This window comes from Melampsora larici-populina, assembly GCF_000204055.1.
Source record: "Melampsora larici-populina 98AG31 unplaced genomic scaffold MELLAscaffold_22, whole genome shotgun sequence".
Taxonomy (NCBI): domain Eukaryota; kingdom Fungi; phylum Basidiomycota; class Pucciniomycetes; order Pucciniales; family Melampsoraceae; genus Melampsora; species Melampsora laricis-populina.
The window spans coordinates 1,072,627-1,083,847 of record NW_006768786.1 but is presented as its reverse complement, the minus strand read 5'-3'; positions in this window follow the sequence as shown (position 1 = coordinate 1,083,847).

Sequence of the window (11,221 nt, the reverse complement as noted above, 5' to 3'; positions counted from 1 at the left end):
TGCGAGAGATGTCAAGACTTCTGATAGTGACTGTTGGGTACGAAGGAAGGGAGGTGGATCTATCAAATCGTGAGATGAGTTCTTAGAATCGCGAGATGGGTTCTTATAGATGAGCTCGTAGGTTGGTTATGAGATGACAAACGACGGTATGAGGCTGGCGCGTGACGTTCGTTGAGCCCTTACCCATGGCGTCAGTGAGAGGTGGAGTTTGCCGGTGTGGTGGATTTGTCCGGTCGTCGAAGGTTAGATAGCGAAGAGGATATCAATATCGAGAATGAAAGGTTGGTAGAGTTTGGGCGAAGAGACCCTTTGGGGCATATGGCTGTATGCCCCTCGGTTATGCATAGCCGTGGTCGCCGGTCGGGGTTATGTAAGGTTCTCGTGAGAACCTTCACTAGCGTCCGGATGTTTAATCCGGCACGACTTCTCGAGAGAGCACACTCGGACAATTAACTTGGAACTTCGTTATATGAATTACGAGCTGGTTCCAGAAAGTCCAGTAATAGGCTCTCAGAGGAGTCAGTAAAGAGAACTAATGAGAATAAAACAAGATAAAAGCAATTAAAAAGAACTAAGCTCACCTGGTTCCAGAAAGTCCAGTAATAGGCTCTCAGAGGAGTGAGGACTTTCCGGAACCGGGCGTGGAGCAAGAAGATATAACACCACCTAACTAATCCCATGATCCAGAACCCATGAATGTACTTGTGTAACCCTTACACCCTTCCTTCCTAAAAATCTTTGTCCAACCAGTCTTAAAAAAATGCTGAAATAAAGAAAGAGAAAAAAAACGCAAATGGCATAACTCGCCCCAATAAATGTGACCATAACTCGTCCCTGAGAAAGCTTAAGCAAAAAAATCCAAAGTTGAGAAACTGAAAGAAGAGAGAAAAAAACTAAAATCATAATAAAATCGTGAAGTCTTGAATTTTTGAAAGGAAAGAAGAAAAGAAAAAAAAGAGAAAAAGAGAAAAAAACCATCTTGATGTTGTGAGTTTTGATGAAACATGAATTAATTTGTATTTGTAAGTCTTGAGTATCTTGAATCTTAAAGTAATGTAAAGAAAATTGATGTTCGTAGCTTGAGGATTAGTAAATTTGCGTCACGTCCCAACCCCTCGTCGTGAATGATTATCTGTAATGTAGAAGATGTTTTTGCTTGCTAGCTGTTTCGCAAGGTATAGGTAATGAAAAGATTATTGAACTCACATTGCGGGGGTGCTAGCGCATCTATTTGATGCACACCCCCTTGTCAATTTTCCTAGCATGCCCCAGTGGCTCCAATTCCCGGACCTAAAGGGGTTGATTTCGGAGTTGACAAAGCCAATACTCTGGCTGCAAGTGATTCTGTTATTCTCGAACCTTCGTGTCCTCCGTGGGCGCCGTGCATTAAGGTACTGCTATTTAGGAGATGAAATCGCTTGCCAATGCTTTCTTTACTACTTGGTGCATGAGAAATAAAAGACTCACATTGCGGGGGTGCTAGCGTATCTGAGTTGATACACACCCCCTTGTCACAATTCCTAGCTTGCCCCATGGGCTCCTCTCGAGACTCTCCTGGGGTTGGTTCCGGTTGTGACAAGACCAGCTTGATGGTTGCAATGTTCGTGTTGTCCGCTTCGTCGCTGTGGTAGGCTTTGAGCTTTGAAATATGAAAGACCGGGTATGTGAGATCATTAGGTTTTAAACGTAATCGGAAGTCACGTCCTGAGTTCAACACTTCTAAGACTTCGTAGGGACCGTCGTAGCGCGCGCGTAGTTTATCAGTCCCTCTTGACTTCCCGCCTACGACTTGTTGTCGATCTGCACTGTCCACCATGACTCTGTCTCCAATCACAAAAGGCTTCCCTTCCCGACGTCGAAGGTTGTACTGAGATGCCTGCTCCACACGATTACACCATACTCGATCTCTCCAACCTGCCCACTCAGCCTGACGCCTCTCAATCCAGTGTTTTACATCGTCCGCTTCGTCTTCTAAAGGTGTCTGAATGGGGAAAAGACGGGGAATGCGGCCATAGACAAAGTGTAAAGGTGACACGCCCGTCGAGACATTGACGGCCGAGTTAATGGCGAACTCCGCGGCGGGTAAGGACTGGAACCATTTGCCATGTTTCTCAGCTGCGTAGTGTCGCAAAATCTGTCCAACTGTTTTATTGGTACGTTCACTTCGGCCGTCTGCTTGAGGATGATAAGACGTAGAAAGATTGACCTTTACTCCTAGCAAATCGTGCAAGTGTCGCCAGAATCGCGACGTCCAGGCCTTGTCCTGATCGCCAATAATGGATGATGGCAATCCAAAGATTGAAGACCACGACGTGTAAAGTCGCGTAGCGGATCTTTCAGCAGTGTCACGCTGTGAGGTTGGAATGAGACGAACAAATCCCGTCAGTCTACACGTACATGATAGTATCATATCGTATCCCAAGACTTTGGGGAAGGGACCTATAAAATCAATTGCGATTGATTCCATTGGACTCCTTGGGACTTCAGAAGTTTGAAGCTTTCCTGTGGTTGCGGTGGTTCGCGCCTTAATACGTTGGCACGAGTCGCAGGACTTCAGCTGTGTCTTGACCTCTTTTGCCATGCTTGGCCAGAAGAACGTGCTTTGTAGGCGTGCAATGGTCTTCAGAATACCCAGGTGCCCCAAAGCCGAGTGGGCCTGGGAGATAAAATCACGTCGAAGACTTCCAGTTCGAGGAATAACCAATCGCCCATCTAAATATAGAAGATTGTCCTTCATGACGCAATCTTCCCGCAGAGGTACCACCTTTTTCAGTTTGATGCAAAACTTGTCTTCTTCATAACCCTCCTGAATCTTCTGGACCTCTTCCTCTCTCAATGCTGCTTTAACTTCACACAAGGCAACATCATCTCGTCAAGAAAGTGCATCAGCTACAGAATTATCCTGACCTCGTAAGTATTTAAAGTCCAGGTCAAACTGAGATAAGGTTTCTAACCACCTTGCCTGTCGTCGGCTGAGATTGCGTTGTGTCAATAAGGTTGTCAATGAATGATGGTCCGACATAACATTCACTCGCATGCCTAAAAGTAAGAGCTTCCACTTGTTGAGAGCGTTGACAACCGCAAGGAGCTCCTGTTCGTGCACAGGGTAGTTCTTCTCAGCCGCATTCATTGTCCGGCTCTCGTAAGCAATGGGTGAGGCTGTGTCCCACTTGATTCCTTGAAATAGAGCCGCTCCTAATCCATTACCACTAGCATCCGTGAAAAGCCAGAGCGGTTCGTCTGAGTCATAGTCCAGATTACGAAGTACTGGTAGTGTTGTAATGAGACGCTTGATGTTGTTGAAAGCCACTTCTTCTGCTTCTCCCCATCGAAAAGGTTTCCCTTTCAAGGAAGTGCTCGTCAGAGGAGATAAGGTTCCAACATAATGTGACAGTCCGTCAATAAATTTTTTCATCCATTGGACCGTGCCTAAGAATTTGAGTAATTGTTTTGAGTTAGTTGGAGAGGCCCACTTGGAGATCTTCTCAACCTTTTCGTCATCTGGACAAACTCCTGTCTCACTAATGATGTGTCCTAAGAATTTGATTTCACGTCTGAATAATTTGCTTTTCTTGATGGAGCAATAAAGCTTTGCCGCACGTAGTCTTTCAAGTACCTGTCTTAAATGTACCTCATGTTCTTCAACTGTTTGTGAGAATATTACAATGTCATCAATATAAACCACGCATATCTTTCCTACCAAATCACCTAAAATCTCTTCATTTCGAGCTTGATGTGTCGCAGGTCCGTTTGTTAGTCCCATGGGCATAACAACCCATTCATACAACCCCCAAGGAGTCTTCACCGCCGTCAGCGGGATATCTTCTTCGCGCATTCTGTCTTGAAAAAATGAATTTGTCTGATCTACAACTGACCAAACTTTTCCAGTAGCCACTAGCCTCACTGATTCGTCAACATTTGGTAATGGTGCACGGTCTTTGACAGTGTACTTGTTCAAAGTTCTGTAGTCACACACCCATCTGGGTAATTCCGTTGGATCTTTTTTCGGAATGATCATTGAAGGAGAACCGTACTGGCTCTGAGATCGTCTAATACGTCCAGCTTTCAGGTGTTGGTCCACCAACTTGCGCCAAGACTCTCGATGTTTCTGAGGGTATCCATATTGTTTCTCATTGATAACAACATTGGGATCCGTGAGAATGATCTTATGACGAACTCGTCTGCTTGCCTCAGGTAATCCTTCTGGGAAAGTTTCATCCGGCGGATCACCCTCCTCCACTGGAGGCAGTTCCGCTGGGAATATATCTTCAAATTCTTTCAATACGGACATTTCCCGCTTGTTCAAGTCCTGAGCTTTGCTGATTTTCTCAAGATTTTCAACGGCACATAATATGCGATTCAATTCAGACTTCATTGCTTTCTCGTACAGGATTTTTCCGCTAGGGACGTGTAGCACACATCAACGATGAAGGGAGACATCAAGTTTGAATTTAGATAAAAATGGAGACCCGAGAATGATATCATAGCTTCCTCCTAAAGGTGCCAGCTTGAAAAAAACAGCGCCGAATCGTAAACTGGGATCATCACACTTGAGATTAGCTATAGCAAATTCTCGTAGGATAAGAGGTTTGCCTTCAGTGGGAATTGCTAAGCGTACCTCGACCGGGGCTACCAACAGTCTTCGTACCACTCGCAAATCACGCGCCATGTTGTTCGATAGTAAGTTCGTCCCAGCGCCTGAATCAATTAGAGCCCGAACAGTTTTTCCATTACAGATTAGCTCTAAAATGATTGGAGCCGTCGACGAAGGGGCTACACACCTTTCGGCACCTTCAGCTTCCTCCTCCACTAACCCCATCTTGAAGTGATCCGCTTCTGCATACGCAGCGATATCTTCGGCAATCATATCTGGGAAAGCTTCGACTGCTGCGACACGACTAGGGGTGGGAGTGGTGGTTGTTCGTCCGGCGGGTCTTTGCGTTGGTGTTCCTGGAGGTCGGACCTGAGTTGTGGCTGATGCTCGAGTGGGTCGTGGACCAGGATTAAAGTCGGATGGAACCGAAAGAAATCAAGAGTTCTTGTTTGTGCAAGTAGGGTTATTACACTTGTCTTTACACACTGCACAGATGCCAGATTTGCGGAGATACTCGTGATATCTCCAGGCATTGTCAGCTCTTTCTTGATCTGAACGAGGTCTAGCTTGGATCGTAGTGCGAGGTTGAGAGGGTACAGGTGCGTTCGTGACAGTCATCGATTGTGATGGTCTAGGTTGTACCGATCCGTCATTTAGTAGTTTACTGTCTGTGAGAAAGCGCCAAATGCCATCCGCAGCGTCTTTAAAAGCGGGAAAGGAGAAAGGTTTGGCCAAGCGTTTCTCACGCTCGATCATATTTTTAAATAACTTAGGAGCCCCCCAAGTAATATACTCCGCTAAGTTTTTATCCGATAATCCGCTTACTCGCTTAACCAAGCGATGTAATGCTTGCGCCCGAGTGACGTAGTTGTCGAAGGATTCTGAGGGTTTCATTTGTAATCGACGTAGAGCTTCCTCAGTATCCGCTAGCCAGGCGTGCGGGAGGGTTCCAGTAGCCATCATTTCCATGGCTCCTTTCCACGATTGTTGTCGTAATGATTCCTTGTTCGTTTGATACCACGCGGACAGTTCTTCATTATTGAGCAGAGATCCCAATAACTTTAAGCGTTCTTGATCGTTTGATAAATTTTTGACATCGAAGGCCTCTTCAATTAGGTCTTGCCAGTGAAATAGGTCGGCTGGGTTACCATACTTGCCGCTAAACTTAGGCAATTCGCTCAACTTGATGCGATCCGCGGTCATAGTGGTTGGTGCAGGAGGGGTGGGTAAGTAAGGTGGGCCAAAGTAGTATGCTTGATGATACGGGGTGTAACCAGTCTCAGGAAAGTGCGCTCCCACTGGTGTTGAGGTTTGGTATCCGGGCTGAGGCGCTGCACCTGATGGTGTTCCTTCGGGTCGATCAAGCGGTTGCGTCGCTCCCGACGCTTGGGCACCGTCCTCGACATGGTCGTTGGCTGATGTTGCTGCCACGTCCGGCACCGCCGCTGCTTGGTGAGCATCCCCTTCTCGTCTGACTGCCTCTCTAGGTAGTGGACTAGGCAATACCGGACTGCGATTGAGGTATTGGTTGAAGGCTTGACCGGTTCCAGCGTTCGTACCGCCTAAGAATCCTGGGCTAGTGTACGCTTGTGATCGCTCCGCCATCAGCTCTCGCACCATACGCTGGAGCGAGAGTGTTTCTTGACGCCCTTGAGCTAGAGTCTCATTTTGAACTCGTAGACTCTCGACTTGCTGACGCAGTGAGTCGATGGTCTCCTGATCGTTCGACATTGTGTTTGCGGATGCACACGTAAGGGTTGGTGCGTTCAAGGTAGAATCGGGCGCTTTTGCGTTAGGTGTTTGCGTCTCTAGGTATCCAGGAGGGTGTGGTGTCTGTACGTTTGTACTGAGCAGTTTCTGAAAATGTAGGTTGATAACTGTCTTCTCAGACGCTGAGGGTGATATCGGAGGGGGTGAAAAGTGAACTGTTGAAACTTCGGCAGGACTGATTTGATGACTGGATGCGTATAGTATTCGATCAGTTGGAGCGGGCGATCCTGAGACTGAGGCTTCCGGCCTCCACTGATATCTGGGTGCAGCAGGAGCTGGAGGGGACTCGCGGCGTTCCTTCTTCTTTTCTTTCCGAGCTTGTCGAATTAAACTATCAGGATCGTCGAGAAAGTTGTCCGGTTTCAGAGATCCTGTGCCGCTCATTCGACACGTCTGAGAACTTGGCAGGTGAGTTGTATTCAAGGTTCGATCCGGGTGGCTGGATTTGTTGGGTTTGTTTGACCGAACCGAGCTGAAGACTGATGATTTGATTGACAGGTGACAGGGGTGGCAGATTGACAGAAAGAAGACTGAGGGTGACAGAAGTAAGAGAAAAAAAATAATAGTGATGATGATAGAATGTAAAATTGTTGTAATTAACTTTTGAAGTGATCAAGTTAAAAAAAGTGTAAGGTTCTCGTGAGAACCTTCACTAGCGTCCGGATGTTTAATCCGGCACGACTTCTCGAGAGAGCACACTCGGACAATTAACTTGGAACTTCGTTATATGAATTACGAGCTGGTTCCAGAAAGTCCAGTAATAGGCTCTCAGAGGAGTCAGTAAAGAGAACTAATGAGAATAAAACAAGATAAAAGCAATTAAAAAGAACTAAGCTCACCTGGTTCCAGAAAGTCCAGTAATAGGCTCTCAGAGGAGTGAGGACTTTCCGGAACCGGGCGTGGAGCAAGAAGATATAACACCACCTAACTAATCCCATGATCCAGAACCCATGAATGTACTTGTGTAACCCTTACAGGTTATGAGTGTATGGAGATAGGATGGAAAACTGAATTTTGGGGTGGACCTTTCGGAGAAAAACACTCCGGCGGTTTACATCCAAAGAGGAGTGTGAGGTACGTAGAGGGTAAATTTAGGGTTTTGGCCCTCGAAAAGATTTTTGCACCCTGGATTTTTAACATACAATGAGGTATGTAAATACTCACGTGTAAAATTCGACTTTGGGGTCGGTACTGTAAATTTTTGCACTCCGGGTTTTGCACGTGACTAATTTACATACAGTCAGTCCAGATTTGCTTGACGAGTCGAATTTTTATTATTATTGTTACACAGCAATACAGCTATCTTATAAGCATATGTTTATAAGTTTACTGAATTTCAAGCTGGTGCTGTTGACCAAATCGGAACAGCCCTCAGCTAGATTACCATCACCACCTCCCTTTCATCTTTGATCAACTTCCTACCACTGTTTCAATTCCCAATTCCCAATTCCCAATTTATTCCTGAATGCCTGCTAGACAAACCAGAAAAGAACGCGACAAAGAAGACGCCAATCGAAGAGAAGAAGCGTAAGTCCCTGGAAAACCTTTCGTTTCCTCAATTTCACTGAACTAACAACCGATGTCCTCTTTAGTGCCATGAGACGTGCAAGGCAGGCTGATCGAGGTGGTCTCAGCCCTGCGCGTGGCTGGGGTGGCACCCCTTTCTATCCCGAAAAGTAAGCGATTCTTTTGAATCCATTTCATTTGAGCTTTTGATCACTGATGACCTTGAAACCGGTTTTCTAGACCCGGTCACCACTGGGAAAATGTCCAGTTTGGACAACGCGAGTATCGCGATATTGAGCTTATACACATGGATTACTCACGTCCGCAAGGTTCGCAGGCGTTTCTATGTCGCCTTCATCCTGCTTGTAAGTCATGTCATCAATTTCCCTCCCCTGTCTTTGCCTGAATCGTTCCAGACAAAGCTGATTCTTGAATGATTCACTCTTAGCTCAACCAACTCCAGGGCCAGAGCCTAGTCACCGAGACCCAATGCTTGGCCAAGCTTCTGGACAGCAAACTCAAGCTGAAAGTTTGCCAGGTAAGTTGTTTCTCTTACTAATCAAAAATCATGCCAAAGAACTAAGCTGAGATCTCTTTGACTGTAGTTCGACATTGCCATGTCGATCTCACCTGTTCCCCCAGTCCCCCTCCACCGCCAGCTCAACAACCTGAGCCAACGCTTGCGGAAATGGAGAGAAATAAACCAATGCGAGCAAAACTTGGATTTCACGTTTACATCCCAAATCCGCTCACTCCTGCCGACAAACGATCTGGAACGCCTCAAACTTACATCGATTACAACACCACCAAGGAGCCATTCGATATCCTGGTTCAAGTTCATGGGGTCCCACTCCAGAGCTTGAAGGATGCGCTCTTTCAACTTTGCGACCAACACAAGAAGGCATGTGGACGTCTACTCAAGCTAGCTGACCAACATGGTCAGGTGATTTTAAAAGGATATGTAAGTAATGGTGGTGTTTTTGGCAAGTCACTTATGCCGGTAATTGCAAACGAAACAAATTTCAACGATTTCAAGAGAATGGTGATCGACAAGACTGGAAAAGAGATTGGTTTCCGTATTTTGATGGAGAACCCAAAAAAGGTAGCTCGTACCACCTCCAAAGTAAGTCACACCTTTCTTTTTGCCTTTCTTTGATTGACTCTAACATGTTTCTTGATTTACCTACCAAACAGGAAACCCAATTCGATCAAGCTTTGGTCCATGTTGATCCTGATGCATTGGATTCGGCTCGACATGATGAGCTTGAGATGGATGTAAGTAAAGTTCTATCTAATTATGCTTTGACATGTATACTGATTGATCTGCTGGAAAAGACCATCGGAGTTGCCTCAACTTTCCAGGCTATACGAACCCAGCTGATGGTCAAGTATGGTCATGCTTCAATTGGTGGAAAGGAATGCATGGGATGTGTCAACCCCGGCAATCCTACCCAGGCGATGCACCTCAGCCACGCTTCAATGGACATCTGGGCAAAAGCGATAGTAAGATTTCACTTCTGTCTTTCTCCAAAGTCATCAGCAATATTGAATTGACTTGAATCAATTTCAAATAGGTTGCAAAGGTTCCAGGTGTCAGTATAATGAAACCTCCTCATGGACCTGAATTCGTCTGGTTGCCCATCAGCAATTCGCAAGGAAGATCCCAACCGTTCTGGCCTGCACCACCAGCTCGATCCACTTCCCAACCCCCTCCCTATACCAACAATACCAGCAATACCAGCGTCCCCATAACCAATACCCGATCAGATTCACCTGCTCCTAGACCTCTTCCACTATTTGAAAGGTTTCTTGAATTTGCCTCAATTGACCCAAATGATCAAAGAACTCGAGATGCTTTGATATTGAACGATTTGGTAAACTTTGAGATGTTTTTGTCCCATCACCTCAGTATCGAGAAGTTGGAATCGCTTGGGTTTGCTTTTGGTCCCGCTCTGCGTCTCCATGAGAACGCACCTTTGTATCGAGATCATCTCAAAAACCCAACCTTCTAATAGGCTCTCACCGCTCAAAATAAATGTACTGGATCATTATGTAAACATTGTATTATTCAAGTAGCCACAGTACACTACGATATCTATTAACTGTTTTCTCTTCATATCATCTCTTCAGTTGTATCTCTAGTTGTATCTTCAGCTTATTTAGTAATGAAAATTTGTTTTTTAGTGCAAAAACAAGTTCCTCAAGCAAAAGTGCACAACAAGCACAATAATGAGGTACTTATGCCGTTGCTCACGCCTTTTACGGTCTTTGTAAAAGGGTAGATTTACTTTAATAATAATTTCTTGTTTCCTTGCACCCTTTTCTTTTTCTCTCTAGTAGCGTTTTCTTATTTTGTCTTTTACTCTCACTCGCGCCTTGAGGAGACACACGGTAAAAAAATGTTTAAACTGAAGAAGCATTTTGCCATGACAACTTTCTTCAGCTAGCATATCTTTGATTTCTTCAAACTAGTTAGTGTATTTTACAATGACACGACTTTTTCTTATCAGATGTAAGACTAATTTATTTCATACATTTCTTGGCCTATATCCACCAGTTATGTATAAGCTAGTAATGAACGAACTGGTGCATATATCACTCATGACCCTCATCATACATTCCAATTTATCAATAGCTTCAGCAAAGAGCCCGTTTCGACGAAGGGTGTCCTTGAAGACCTTGAAAGTTTGTTCGATTGGGTTAAAGTCGGGGGAAAAGGGTGATAAATACACTAAAAGTACTCCTGCCGCCTCACATAGCGCTTGAATCCCTCCACGGCGATGGATGGTGGCGTTATCCATTACCAAGACAGAATTTCGGTTTGGGTAAGGCTGCATGACAGGAAGCTTTGACAGGAAGTTTGTCAGCTTACTATGATTGGTCACATCTAAAGAAAATAAAACGAACACACCAGGACATGTTTCAAGAATGCCTGGAATTCATCTCGACAGTAACCATCAACTTTTGCGTTCACTGCCAACAGACCCATCTCACATATCGCAGCTAGCACGCTGTAGTGACGCCCTGCCCTTGTACGCTTCAATGCCTTTGGTCTTTCGCCTTTCTTTGACCTGACACGATCACGTTCCACATCCTGCGGTCGAAGACCCGATTCATCTAAATGGAGGTTAGAAAACATTAGAATCAGTATGACATCCTCTTAAACAAAGAGAAGATGACAATGGACACTCACCTAGGAAGACTAGGAACTCGGGTGGCATGTGGCAGATCTCACCGGAGTAGGCTGCTCGGAGTTCAGGTGATTGATTGATATCGACTTTTGATGCTTTGTGAACGGTAAGAAAAAGGCGTTCTTTCAGATCGTTCGCAATAGTTTGACGACAAGCAAGT